General features: G+C 45.7%; 1 pseudogene; it reads left to right on the forward strand.

Annotated features, from left to right (window-relative positions):
• The window catches only part of LOC139227984 (cryptochrome-1-like), a 78133-nt pseudogene that overhangs the window by 34367 nt on the left and 31323 nt on the right, over nucleotides 1-12443 (forward strand).

A 12443-nucleotide genomic window follows, 5' to 3' on the forward strand; every position in this document is an offset into this window, starting at 1 on the left:
TTACGTCTCTTGCTAGTTTACTCTTGTATTCTCTTTTCTCTATCAATTTCTTGGTCATCCTTTAATGAATTTGAAAATCCTCCCAATTGTCAGGCTTACTATTCCTTTTTGGTAACATTATAAGCCTCTTCCTTTAATCTAATTCTATCTTTACCTTCTCTTGTTAGCCACGGTTGGACCACTTTTCCCATGGGATTTTTATTCTTTGGGGGAATGCAATTTTCTTGTGAATTGGTAATGAATTATTTAAATGTTTGCCATTGCTTATCTACTGTCCTATATCTTTTTAATCTAGGTTCCCAATCTACATAAGCCAACTTGCCCCTCATATCTACGTAGTTTACTTTGTTCCAATTAAGACCCTCGTTTGTTTTGACTAAATCACTCTCGAAGTCAATATAAAATTTGTTAGCGTTAGTGTTTTCTCAGAAGAATCACTCAACACTCAGAGTCGGTTCCAATGCTGATGCGGCTTTTATTACGCTCAGCGGGGAGGAAAAACTCAGGACCGTATCCAGGTTTCTCTCCACCGAACAAAGGGTTACATGCACCTTTATATGTTTCACAACAGTTACAAAACAGTTTACTACAGCTACACAGCCCATCACGGCTGGACACAAGCCAATCACAATGATTATAGATTACATATAGGTTCTTTTAACCCAATAGAATTCCCCTAGTATCCAGGGAACCATATGTTCGGTTATTGTCAGCTTGGGCTGATCGATGACTTTATAGGTTCTCTCACTAGTTCTTTCATCTGGGAGAAATAATTGGTTTATAACCTTGTTTACAGGAGATGGTTTCCCTCTTATCTTTCTTCCTGGGGAATTAATTGGTTTATGACCTTGTTCACAGGAGATGGTTTCCTTCTTATCTCTGTCTTCCCGCATCCCAGGCATTCCTACAGTGGGCCTCACAGGGTTATTGCTTGGTCATTGAACGTTCAACAGTTCACAGCTTGACTACCTGATTTCCCATCATGCCTGGGCAGCCATTTTATGTGTGTGTCCACTTTAAACTTATATGCGTTTAGATATATCTAGCAGGTGCCTAATGCCTAGTATTCTGGTATATTCTAAAGGTGCCTACCTCCTACAACAAAATTCATGTTATGATCACTCTTCCCAGAGGCTCCTTTACTACAAGGTTATTAATTAACCATTTCTCATTGCACAATACTAGATCTAAAATAACAGGTTCCCTAGTTGGTTCCTCGCCATACAAGTGCCAGTCAATGACCATCTCCAACAAGAGCGTGTCTAGCCACCTCCCTTTGTCATTCAGTGGGATTACCTTCACCGATTTTTTTTTTCTCTTTTCCCTCCCCCCCCCCCCCCCCCACCCTGCCCTGCCCCCATCAACATCCTGGGGGATGTCACCATTGACCATAAACTGAACTGGACCAGTCACACACATACTGTGGCAACAAGAGTAGGTGAGAGGCTTGGTATTCTGCAATGAGTGACTCCCCTCTTGACTTTCCACCATCTACAAGGCACAAGTCAGGAGAGTGATGGAATACACGCCACTTACCGAGATGAGTGCGGCTCTAACAACACTGAAGAAGCTCGACACCATCCAGGATTGGCACCCCATTCACCACCATAAACACACTCCCTCCACCACCGGCGCACCGTGGCTGCAGAGTGTACCATCCACAAGATGCACTGCAATAACTGGTCAAGGCTTTTTTGACATCGCCTCCCAAACCCACGATCTCTTCCACCTAGAATAGGACAGGGGCAGCAGACGCATAGGAACACCAACACCTGCAGCATCCCCTCCAAGTCACACACCGTCCTGACTTGGAAATATATCGGCCATTCCTTCATCGCTGGGTCAAAATCCTGGAACTCCCTCCCTAACAGCACTGTCGGAGCACCTTCACCTCACGGACTGCAGTGGTTCAAGAAGGCAGCTCGCTACCATCTTTTTAAGGGCAATTAGGGATGGGCAATAAATGCTGGCCTTGCCAGTGATGCCCGTGAATGATTATTTAGAAAATTGAACTCTGAATATTTGTCTAATCAGAGCAATTGAATCCTGAAGATTTCTAATCACTGCAATTAAACTCTGACTATTGTCTAACCACATCAATTGAACACAGAATATTTGACTAACCACATAGATTAGTCTCATCAGGTTTTGATACTGAAGGTCTGCATTCAGCCATGTGGCCAGGTGGAGAAACAGAGGTTCTAACTCGACTCAAGTGACATTTGGAAAGGAAGGCAAGTTAAAACTTTTCTAGATCTTTACACTCAACTTTCTACCCTTAGGAAAACTACTTGGATTATCTCAGTAGTTTTAGAAAAGTCCCAGCCAGGGGCATAAGTGAAATATGAATAGGTTGCATAGAAGTGTGCAGTGGTGATTGGGGGAAAAGATTGGCATGTAAAATAAACATAGGGCTAAAAATTCCACAAAATCCGCTACTGCCCATTTCTCAGCGCTATTTGGGCCTTCTGATTTTTTTTTAACCGCCCAAAGATCACCATCGCCCAACTTCCAATTGGTGAAAACTTACCCGGACTTGACGGTGGCGATGTCCAGTGGGTGGTGGCGATTGGCGATATTTCCAGCGTTAGTGATATTTTTCAGGATCGTCGGAATATCGCCCATTTAAAAAAAACGCTAGTTTTGATTTTTTAATTTGGGCACATAATCTCCAATAAACCTTCTCCCATCTCTAGTCTGCAGTATGTGAGTAATCATCAATACTGGCTGAGAAATTACAGGCTCCGTTATGATAAAGACCTTATTATGTCTTCAAAATTATTAAATTAAATTGTCCTCTAAGGTCAAGCAGGGCTGCGTCATCGCGCCAACCCTCTTCTCAATCTTCCTCACACCAGCAAGCACCCCGCTGGAATGGAACTAAACTACAGAACCAGTGGGCACCTGTTCAACCTTCGTCATCTCCAGGCCAGCTCCAAGACTATCCCAACCTCTGTCGTCGAACTACAGAACGCGGACGACACATGCGTCTGCGCATATTCAGAGACTGAACTCCAAGTCATAGTCAACATCTTCACTGAGGCGTACGAAAGCATAGACCTTGCACTAAATATCCGTAAGACAAAGGTCCTCCACCAACCTGACCCCACAACACAGCACTGCACACCCAGTCATCAAGATCCACGGCGCAGTCCTGGACAACGTGGACCACGTTCCATCCCTCGGGAGCCTATTATCAGAAAGGGCAGACATCGACGACGAGATTCAATGCCAGCGCTGCCTGAGGAAAAGAGGGTTCGAAGATCAGGCCCTCAAATCTGCTACCAAGCTCATGGTCTTCAGGGCTGTAGTGATACCCGCCCTCCTGTAGGGCTCAGACGTGGAGCAGATACAGTAGGCACCTCAAATCGCTGGAGAAATACCACCAACGATGTCTCCGCAAGAACCTTCAAATCCCCTGGGAGGACAGACAAACCAACGTTGGCATCCTCGACACTGAGCCCACATAAGGTGATATTGGGGAAAATTACCAAATGTTTAGTCAAAGAGGTAGGTTTTAAGGAGTATCTTAAAGGAGGTAGAGTGATTTAGGAAGGGAATTCCAGAGCTTAGTGCCCAGGCAACAGAAGGCACGGCCACCAATGGTTGAGCCATTATCATGAGGGATGCTTGAGAGGGCAGAAATAGAGGAGCGCACTCCAAACCCATCGTCGCCTGCCTCTCCTTTCTCCCCTGTCTGATCCCTCTTATTTCTGAATGACTCTTGTTTGACTCTCTGTCATCTGTGCACCTTGTATCTCCTCCTTAATGCTTCATTAGAAACAGAAATTTACAGCGCAGAAGGAGGCCATCTCGCCCCATCGTGCCCGCGCTGGCCGACAAAGAGCCACATGGCCCTTGGTCAGCAGTCTTGAAGGTTGCATATAAACCTATGAACGATGACGGAAAGGCAAAGAGCACCCAGCCCAACCAGTCTGTCTCATGCAACTGCGACACCCCTTATACTGAAACTTACTACACTCCGTTCCAACTGGGGCCATGTGATCTCCTGGTAGAGGCAAAAAAACAGATAAAAATCTAGGCCAATTTAGGGAGAAAAAAATCTGGGAAAATTCCCCTCCGACCCATCCAGGCGATCGAAACTAGTCCAGGAGATCACCCTGGCCGTATTCAATTCCCTGCAGTACTTACCATTAATACTGCGTCGGCCAACAAAAGATCATCCAGTCTAATCTCAATTACCGGCTCTCGGTCCATAACCCTGTAGGTTACTGCACTTTAAATGCCCATCCAACCATCTCTTAAAAGTGGTGAGGGTTTCTGCATCCACCACTCTTCCAGGCCGCGAGTTCCAGATCCCCACAACCCTCTGCGTAAAGAAGCTCCCCCCTCTAAACCTTCCACCACCCACCTTAAAACTATGCCCCCTCGTAATAGACCCCTCCACCAATGGAAATAGAACCGTACTATCCATTATGTCCAGGCCCCTCAATATTTCGTACACTTCAATGAGGTCTCCTCTCAACCTCCTCTGTTCCAATAAGAACAAACCCAGCCTATCCAATCTATCCTCATAACTAAGATTCTCCATTCCAGGCAGCATCCCATTAAATCTCCTCTGCACCCTCTCTAGTGCAAACATGTCCTTCCTATAATATGGCGACCAGAACTGCACGCAGTACTCCAGCTGTGGCCTAACCAAAGTATTATACAATTTAAACATAACCTCCCTCCTCTTATATTCTATGCCTCGGCCAATAAAGCCAAGCATTCCGTATGCCTTCTTAACCACCTTATCCACCTGCCCTGCTACTTTCAGGGATTTTTGTAGACAAGCACTCCAAGGTCCCTTTGTTCATCAACACTATTAAGTGGCCTACCGTTTAAGTGTATACCCTTTCATTATTAGCCCTCTCAAAGTGCATCACCTCACACTTCTCTGAATTAAATTCCATTTGCCACTGCTCTGCCCACCTGACCAGTAGATTGATATCCTCCTGCAGCCCATGACTTTTTTCTTCATTATCAATCACACAGCAAATTTTAGTGTCGTCTACAAACTTCTTAATCATACTCCCTATATTCAAATCTAAATCGTTGATATATACCACAAAAAGCAAGGGACCCAGCACTGAGCCCTGCTGAAAACATCTTGCCAGTCACACAACCATCCATCAACCATTACCCTTGCTTCCTACCTCCAAGCCAGTTTTGGATCCAACTTGCCACTTTACCCTGGATCCCATGGGCTTTAACCTTCATGACCAGTTTACCATGTGAGACCTTATCAAAAAACTTTGCTAAAGTCCATATACACTACATCGTATGCACTACCCTCATCAACCCTCTTGGTTACCTCCTCAAAAAATTCAATCAGCTTAGTCAAACAAAATCTTCCTTAACAAATTTGTGCTGACTCCCTAATTAATTCCTGCCTTTCCAAATGTAGATTTATCCTGTCTTTCAGGAGTTTTTCCAATAATTTTCTCACCACTGAGGTTAGGCTGACAGGCCTGTAATTACTCGGCCTATCGCTTTCTCCCTTCTTAAACAAGGGTACTCCATTAGCAGTCCTCTAATCCTCCGGCACCATGCCCAAATCCAAAGAGGACTGAAAAATGATAGTCAAGGCCTCTGCTATTTCCTCTTTTACTTCACTCAACAGCCTGGGATGCATTTTATCCGGGCCTGGGAACTTAGCTACTTTCAAAGCTGCTAAACCCCTTAATACTTCCTCTCACTATGTTTATTTCATCCAGAATATCACACTCCTCCTCGATAGCAGTATCTGCATTGCCCCTTTCCTTTGTGAAAACAGATGCAAAGTATTCATTGAGAACCTTCCCAACATCTTCCGCCTTCACACAAAGATTACTCTCATGGTCCCTGATAGGCTCTACCTCATTCTGGTGGACCTCCCCCTACCAAGTTAGTTTAAACCCTTACCCATGCAGTGCCATTTCTACTTTAGTCAATTTTGATATGTGATTGATAACTGTCGTCGGACAACAAATCAAAATAAAATCAGAAAATGCTGGAAATACTCAGTAGGTCGGGCAGCATCTGTGGAGAGAGAAACAGAGTTATTGGGGGTTAAATTGCGGTCGTAGGTTTCCTGCAGGCAAACGCCTCCGACCAAAATTCTTTTAATGAAAATACCTGGTAGTCCCAGAGGAAGGTAGGATTGCGATCCGAGGCCTAGTTTCACAGTCCAGCGTATATGAACATGTTTTCCAGGATCGTATGCATATCCTGGGATCATCATCATAGGCAGTCCCTCAAAATTGAGGAAGACTTGCTTCCACTCTAAAAGTGAGTTCTTAGGTGACTGAGCAGCCCAATACGGGAATTAGTCTCTCACAGGTGGGACAGACAGTCGTTGAAGGAAAGGGTGGGTGGGACTAGTTTGCAGCATGCTCCTTCCGCTGCCTGTGCTTGCTTTCTGCATGCTCTCGGCGACGAGACTCGAGGGCTCAGCGCTTTCCCGGATGCTCTTCCTCCACTTAGGGCGGTCTTTAGCCAGGAACTCCCAAGTGTCAGTGGGGATGTTGCATTTTATCAAGGAGGCTTTGAGGGTGTCCTTGAAATGTTTCCTCTGCCCACCGGGGGCTCGCTTGCCATGTAGGAGTTCCGACTAGAACGCTTGCTTTGGAAGTCTTGTGTCAGGCATGTGAACAATGTGGCCCGCCCAAAGGAGCTGGTTGAGTGTGGTCAGTGCTTTGATGCTGGGGATGTTGGCCTGATCAAGGACGCTAACGTTGGTGCATGTGTCCTCCCAGGGGATTTACAGGATCTTGTAGAGATATTGTTAGTGATATTTCTCCAGTGACTTGAGGTGTCTATTGTACATGGTCCATGTCTGAGCCATGGTATTAATACAGCCCTGTAGACCATGAGGGTGCCAGATTTAAGGGCCCGATCTTCGAACACTCTCTTCCTCGAGAGACCATCAGAACCTCTCATCGAGCTACAGTATGCGGACGACGCTTGCGTCTGCGTACATTCAGAGACTGAACTTCATCATAGTCAACATCTTCACCGAGACATACGAAAGTATGGGCCTTACACTAAACATCAGTAAGACAAAGGTCCTCCACCAACCTGACCACGCCATGTAAATGTAGATTATTTTCTCTCAATCTGGTTCAGTAAAATTACTGAGTCAAATACCTCTTGTGCTTTGAACAAAGCAGTCTTTATTTTACCGGCCGGCAAGACTTATCAGACAGAAGATATACTTTCTCGATCGAGCGTACACACTCCCTACGGATAAGTGACGTTATATTGTCAAGGCACGATGGTTATACATTTTCGGCAAAAGATAACAATATAGGGCTAGAGTGACATCCCAGCTCAGCCCATCTCTTTTGATCCCTCCTTCCCTTCGTCCACTCATAAGCCGACCCAAGCATGGTCCAATTTTAAACAAAGACCTTCTGTCAATGTTTCAGGTTAGTAACATGATTTAATAAGACCTTGAGGTTTTTCTGCAAGCTGTGGGTTTTGTTTCAATATGTGTTAGTGTTGTAACATTTCGCAGTCTCAAGTCTGAGATGTCATGGCTATTCCTCCATGAATTGTTTGTTAGCTTATACTGTCCCTATACAATTCCCACGTTCTCAACTTCAATGTCTCTATACATTTTTAAACATTCACATTCCCCCCTTTTATCATTCCATGATATCACTTAGGATCATTCTAGGAGTAAAATGTATAGGGAATGTGAACACACCCAACATCTAGAAAAGTTCCCATTTTGCGCATAAACATAAGACATGTAGCTCTCATCTCTGTCTCCCCTCCCATGCGCCGAAACTGTCATATATCAACACTATTATACAGACTGGCATACAGACAGTTTCATCTTATGGCTCAGGATTCAGATAAATAGTCCAATTATTTTGCTGATTAAAAGAGTTCAGTTTTCCCGTCTCTCTTCTCAGGTCACCGTCGGTGTAGCTGGCTGTCTATCACTACGGGTAAAAGTTCAAACTGGTCCACGTTCCAATTAGGATGCCAGCGGCCTGGTTCAACTATGGAGAAGAGGAAGTCTGGAACAGAAACAGGAGTTAGAATAACCAGTAAAATAGGTTTGTTAGGGGGTGGTGAGCTTGCAGTGGTGCAGGTGAACCCAGGCACTTTTCCCCTCAACCTTGGCTGCAGTGGGGGTAGTGAGTAACACCTGAAAAGGCCCCTCCCATTGTGACTCTAATCCCTTCCGAATCCATACTTCCCTGGTGCCACGAGGGACAATTCGGGTAAAATTGGGAGGTCGAGGTGAGCATCTTGAACCTGGTTGTGAACTAGTCGCAGAGCCTGAGTCAGAGAAAGAACATAGGTGGTCATCAGTCGAGCTGAGATACCATATCTAGGAACAATTTCCCTTATTAACACCTTAACAACAGTTTGAGCCTTATTGTCCAGGGTAGGGTAGGCTTCAATCCATCTGCTAAACACATCTACTATTACTAACACATATTTGTAACACTGAACTTTTTGCAACTCAATGTAGTCCAACTGAAATGTCTCAAAGGGACCTTCGGGTATGGGCGTTTTACCCCAATCACAGGGGACTCCCTTCCCTGGATTATGTTGCTGGCAAACCAGGCAACGACTATTGATGTTCTGGGCGAGCGCCTGGAGTCTAGGGTGCCACCAAGTAGCCAAAAGTGTGTCACTCGTGGTCCTTGCTCCACAATGAGTAGCAAAATGCATACATTCAATAACCCATAGAGCCAACTTGTCAGACATGCAAGTCTGTTCCGCGGGAGTGGTCCAGAGTTTAGAAACATTGTCATAAGTACATGCATAATATTATACAACAGTTTATCTTTTTCAGGAGCATCCTCCTATGCTTTTATAACATCTTGGATGGTTGGCATTGGTTTTTCCGAGGCTAACTTATCCTTCGCAGGATTTTTAGTCTGACTCATAATTTTGGGCACTACCATCTGTTGGTCACGAGAGGCCTGTTTGGCCTCTTGGTCAGCACAACGATTCCCTATATCAACCAGAGAATTTCCGGTAGTGTGGGCAGTACATTTGACAATGGCAATGCGTTTGGGGAACATGAGGGCTTGCAACGAATCAGACACTAGCGTTTATGAGATATCTCACTCCCCTGTGAGGTTAGGAATCCCCTATTTTTCCATAATTGTCCGAAATCATGGGCTACTCCAAAGGCATACCCAGAGTCGGTATAGATATTAACCTTGAGGTCTTTAGCCAAGATACAGGCTCTGGTAAGGGCAAATAGTTCAGCTTGTTGGGCGGAAAAGGCGGTCTCAAAGGCGGCAGATTCCACGATCTGATAGCGTATCCAGAATTTCGTCTGCCTTCTGGGTCAATGGAAGAACTTCCGTCTACATACATAATACAGTCTGGATCTTCCATTGGTACATCAACTAAATCTTCCCTGACCGATGTGGCCTCCTGAATTAAGGATAAACAATCATGACTGGGTTCTTCCTCATCTTGGGGTGGCTCGGTAAGAAAACAAGCCGGATTGATGGCAGTACAGTACCGAAAGGTCAGCCTTGGATTATTTAGTAGGTAGATCTCATATCTACTTTGCCTGGCCATGGTAAGGTGTTGAGTCTGCAGTTGGCCCAGGAGGGCAGCTACGGAGTGAGATGTGTTAAGACAATGGTAGCCCAGTCTTTCAGAATTGTACAATACAGTTGAAAGGGCCGGTCATAGAGGGGCCGGCCCAAAGCCGGAGCTTGCAGCAGGGCTGTCTTTAGTTCCTTAAAGGCTTGGACGTCTACGGTTTCTATTTGTATACGGGGTGAGGTGCTTAGTCATCAGGGCAACATTAGGGATCCAGGATCTGCAGTAATTGATCATCCCCAAACACTGTCGCATTTGTTTAGCCGTGCTAGGGACTGGAAACTGGCAAATTGGTTCGACTCGGCTAGCCTCCAAAGCTCGGTGGATACTCGGTATTGCCTGTGATAACCCACTTGGGAGGGGTCCTCTGCCCACATATGAGGATCCACATAGTCAGGTATGTCAGAGCCAGTATGATGCTGCAGAGTCGTTAAGACCTTCTCGGGGTCCCCGTGGAATTTGCACATCCCGGCTGGTAGGGTCAGCCTCGTCTATAGCCTGGTGCACCATAACTCCCAAATCTTTAGCATGGTGGGGACGTAATACTTCACGAGTAATATGTGGTGCCACCGTTGGGGGCTGTCCATTTCCACAAAATCTGCCTTCCCTTCCGGTCCAGTCACTCTAGCCCTTAATAGAATTTCTTTCACTTCCCCTTCGTGATCCTGATAAAAGTTCTGCAGGTCCTGATTCTTTCCACTGGGATCATATGCTAGGGTCACGTGATAGGGTGCCTGCGGCAGGTCCAGAGACCACCACTGAGGGGTTCTAGTGGTATAATACTGCCGCTTAAGGGTTCCCTGTTTTACAATAATCCCATCATCTCCACACTCCAAATGCAACTGGAATTTGCAGAGGAGGTCTCTAGCCATCAAGTTACAGTCCAGATTGGTTGTGATAACAACTCGATGTTCCACCGATTCTCCCTGGTAACCCATTTTAACCGGTTCTGACACTGGGAATGTCGAGATTTGTCCCAGAAATCCTGAAAGTTCCTATGTTTCAGTAGAGTCAGGGAGTTTAAGCTTTGATTGTACAGAAGACATGAAGGCTCCCGTATCTATCAAAAAGGGTTGCCACTCATTCAGAATTTTTAACAATATCATTGGTTCGTCGTCCGGGGAGGATCCCTGCACAATCAAGCTGCGTAGTCAATCGGGGGACAATTGACCAAAGGGGTTGTTCTGGGAGAAGTTAGTGTAAGATCCTCCTCTCCCCCCTTGTCCCCCTCCTCTTCCTCCTCTTCCTTTTCCATGCTGACGGTAGGGGCAATTTTTATTCCAATGTCCTTCCTGCCCACAATTAAAACAGTCAATTCCTCTTACCCAGTCCCGGCCTCTTCCCATACCATGCCGGGGACAATAGGGAGGTTTATTAGCAGGGCTCGGGCCGTTTGGTTGTTTAGTATAACCGTATCCTTGCTTATCCATCCAATCCTGTATGCAACACTGCGGTTCTATTGATCCTTCCTCCCGAGATGGCTCTTCCTTTCTAGTCAAGTATTCAGTCTTGACCCGGGTTGGGGGCGCACCTCCCCCCTCCCCTTTCTTTTCCTGCCAATAATATCTAACTGCCCTTTCCATTTGTCCGGATAGCGTGAGCAATCAAATAGTTGTTCGAAGATCACATAGACATCTATTGTGGGGTGGTCTGCAGCTTGTTGTGCATCAGGGTTTGGCATTGGTCTGACAGGGAATTGGTATCAGGATTTTGGGATCTTGGAAATCATTCCTAGGTCGGAGGATGTTTCGGAGCTGTCTGACTGCTTGACAGTTCTGCGTCTCGATCGGCGGGGGTGTTTGCTATGTCTTTCACAACTTGGACTGGTAGATTGACTAGAAGATTTACGGGACTGTCTGTGATATCGAGATATAGTTCTGCCCTTTCGAGTGTGAGATCTGGTCCTTTCGGCTATATTGCTTGTGAACTGGGGATCCGAATCGCTATCCGAGGATGAGGAGTCAGTTTGGGTTTGTTGCTTTGGTGGTATGGGGTTATTTTCAACTCCTCTCGCTGGAGTGTAAGGTGGAGGGTGTTGGGAAGAGGACTGGAGCAAGGGGCCAGGGGGTGCGGGAGGCGCCGTTGGGCGCTGAGTCAGTGACCACTCATCAATTTCATCATCAGCCTCGGTTAACACAAAGCCAGCCATTTTACTACGTAGTCAGTCAATACCTTTCTCAGAGGTCCCAGAGGACCTCTTAGTAAGTTTCTCATGCGCACATTCTTTTTTTTTAAGACGTCTACAGTTTTAACATGTGTTCCCTCTGTCAATGAGAGTCCCAATTTAATAGCATTTATTTGCCAACTTGACAAAAGTGATGCATCTTTTAATTTTTGACAATCCCTGTGCTTTTTTTCTACCTCTACGCTTCTAGTGCCACCTAGAGGCCACTGGTCATCTCCTAATAATTTGTTCAGGGCTCCTGATAATTTTCTAAAGTCTTCAGCTCTTTCAGGGAATTCCTCACATAACTTTTGTAGCGGACGATCCGCATCCGTTGTTTTATCCAACTGATTACCCATTTTCACGCTGTCCCTCATATTACCGTGTCGTTACGCGTTCACGTAGTCGTGCGATTTAAACAAACATACTTTACTAAAACTAACACAAAGCCACGTCGCCCCGCGGCTTGCGTCGTCACGCGATTCAAACTTGAAGTAAACAGACTTAACAAACTTACTAAACTAACACAAAGCCGTGTCGCCCCGCGGCTCGCGTCGCCGCGCGATTCCAACTTGAAACAGACTTAACAAACTTACTAAACTAACACAAAGCCGCGTCGCCCCGCGGCTCGTGTCACCGCGCGATTACAACTTGAAACAGACTTAACAAACTTACAATAAACGGACTTACAAAAATCAGCACTGACTTG

This window comes from Pristiophorus japonicus, chromosome 17 (genome assembly GCF_044704955.1).
Source record: "Pristiophorus japonicus isolate sPriJap1 chromosome 17, sPriJap1.hap1, whole genome shotgun sequence".
Classification (NCBI taxonomy): Eukaryota; Metazoa; Chordata; class Chondrichthyes; family Pristiophoridae; genus Pristiophorus; species Pristiophorus japonicus.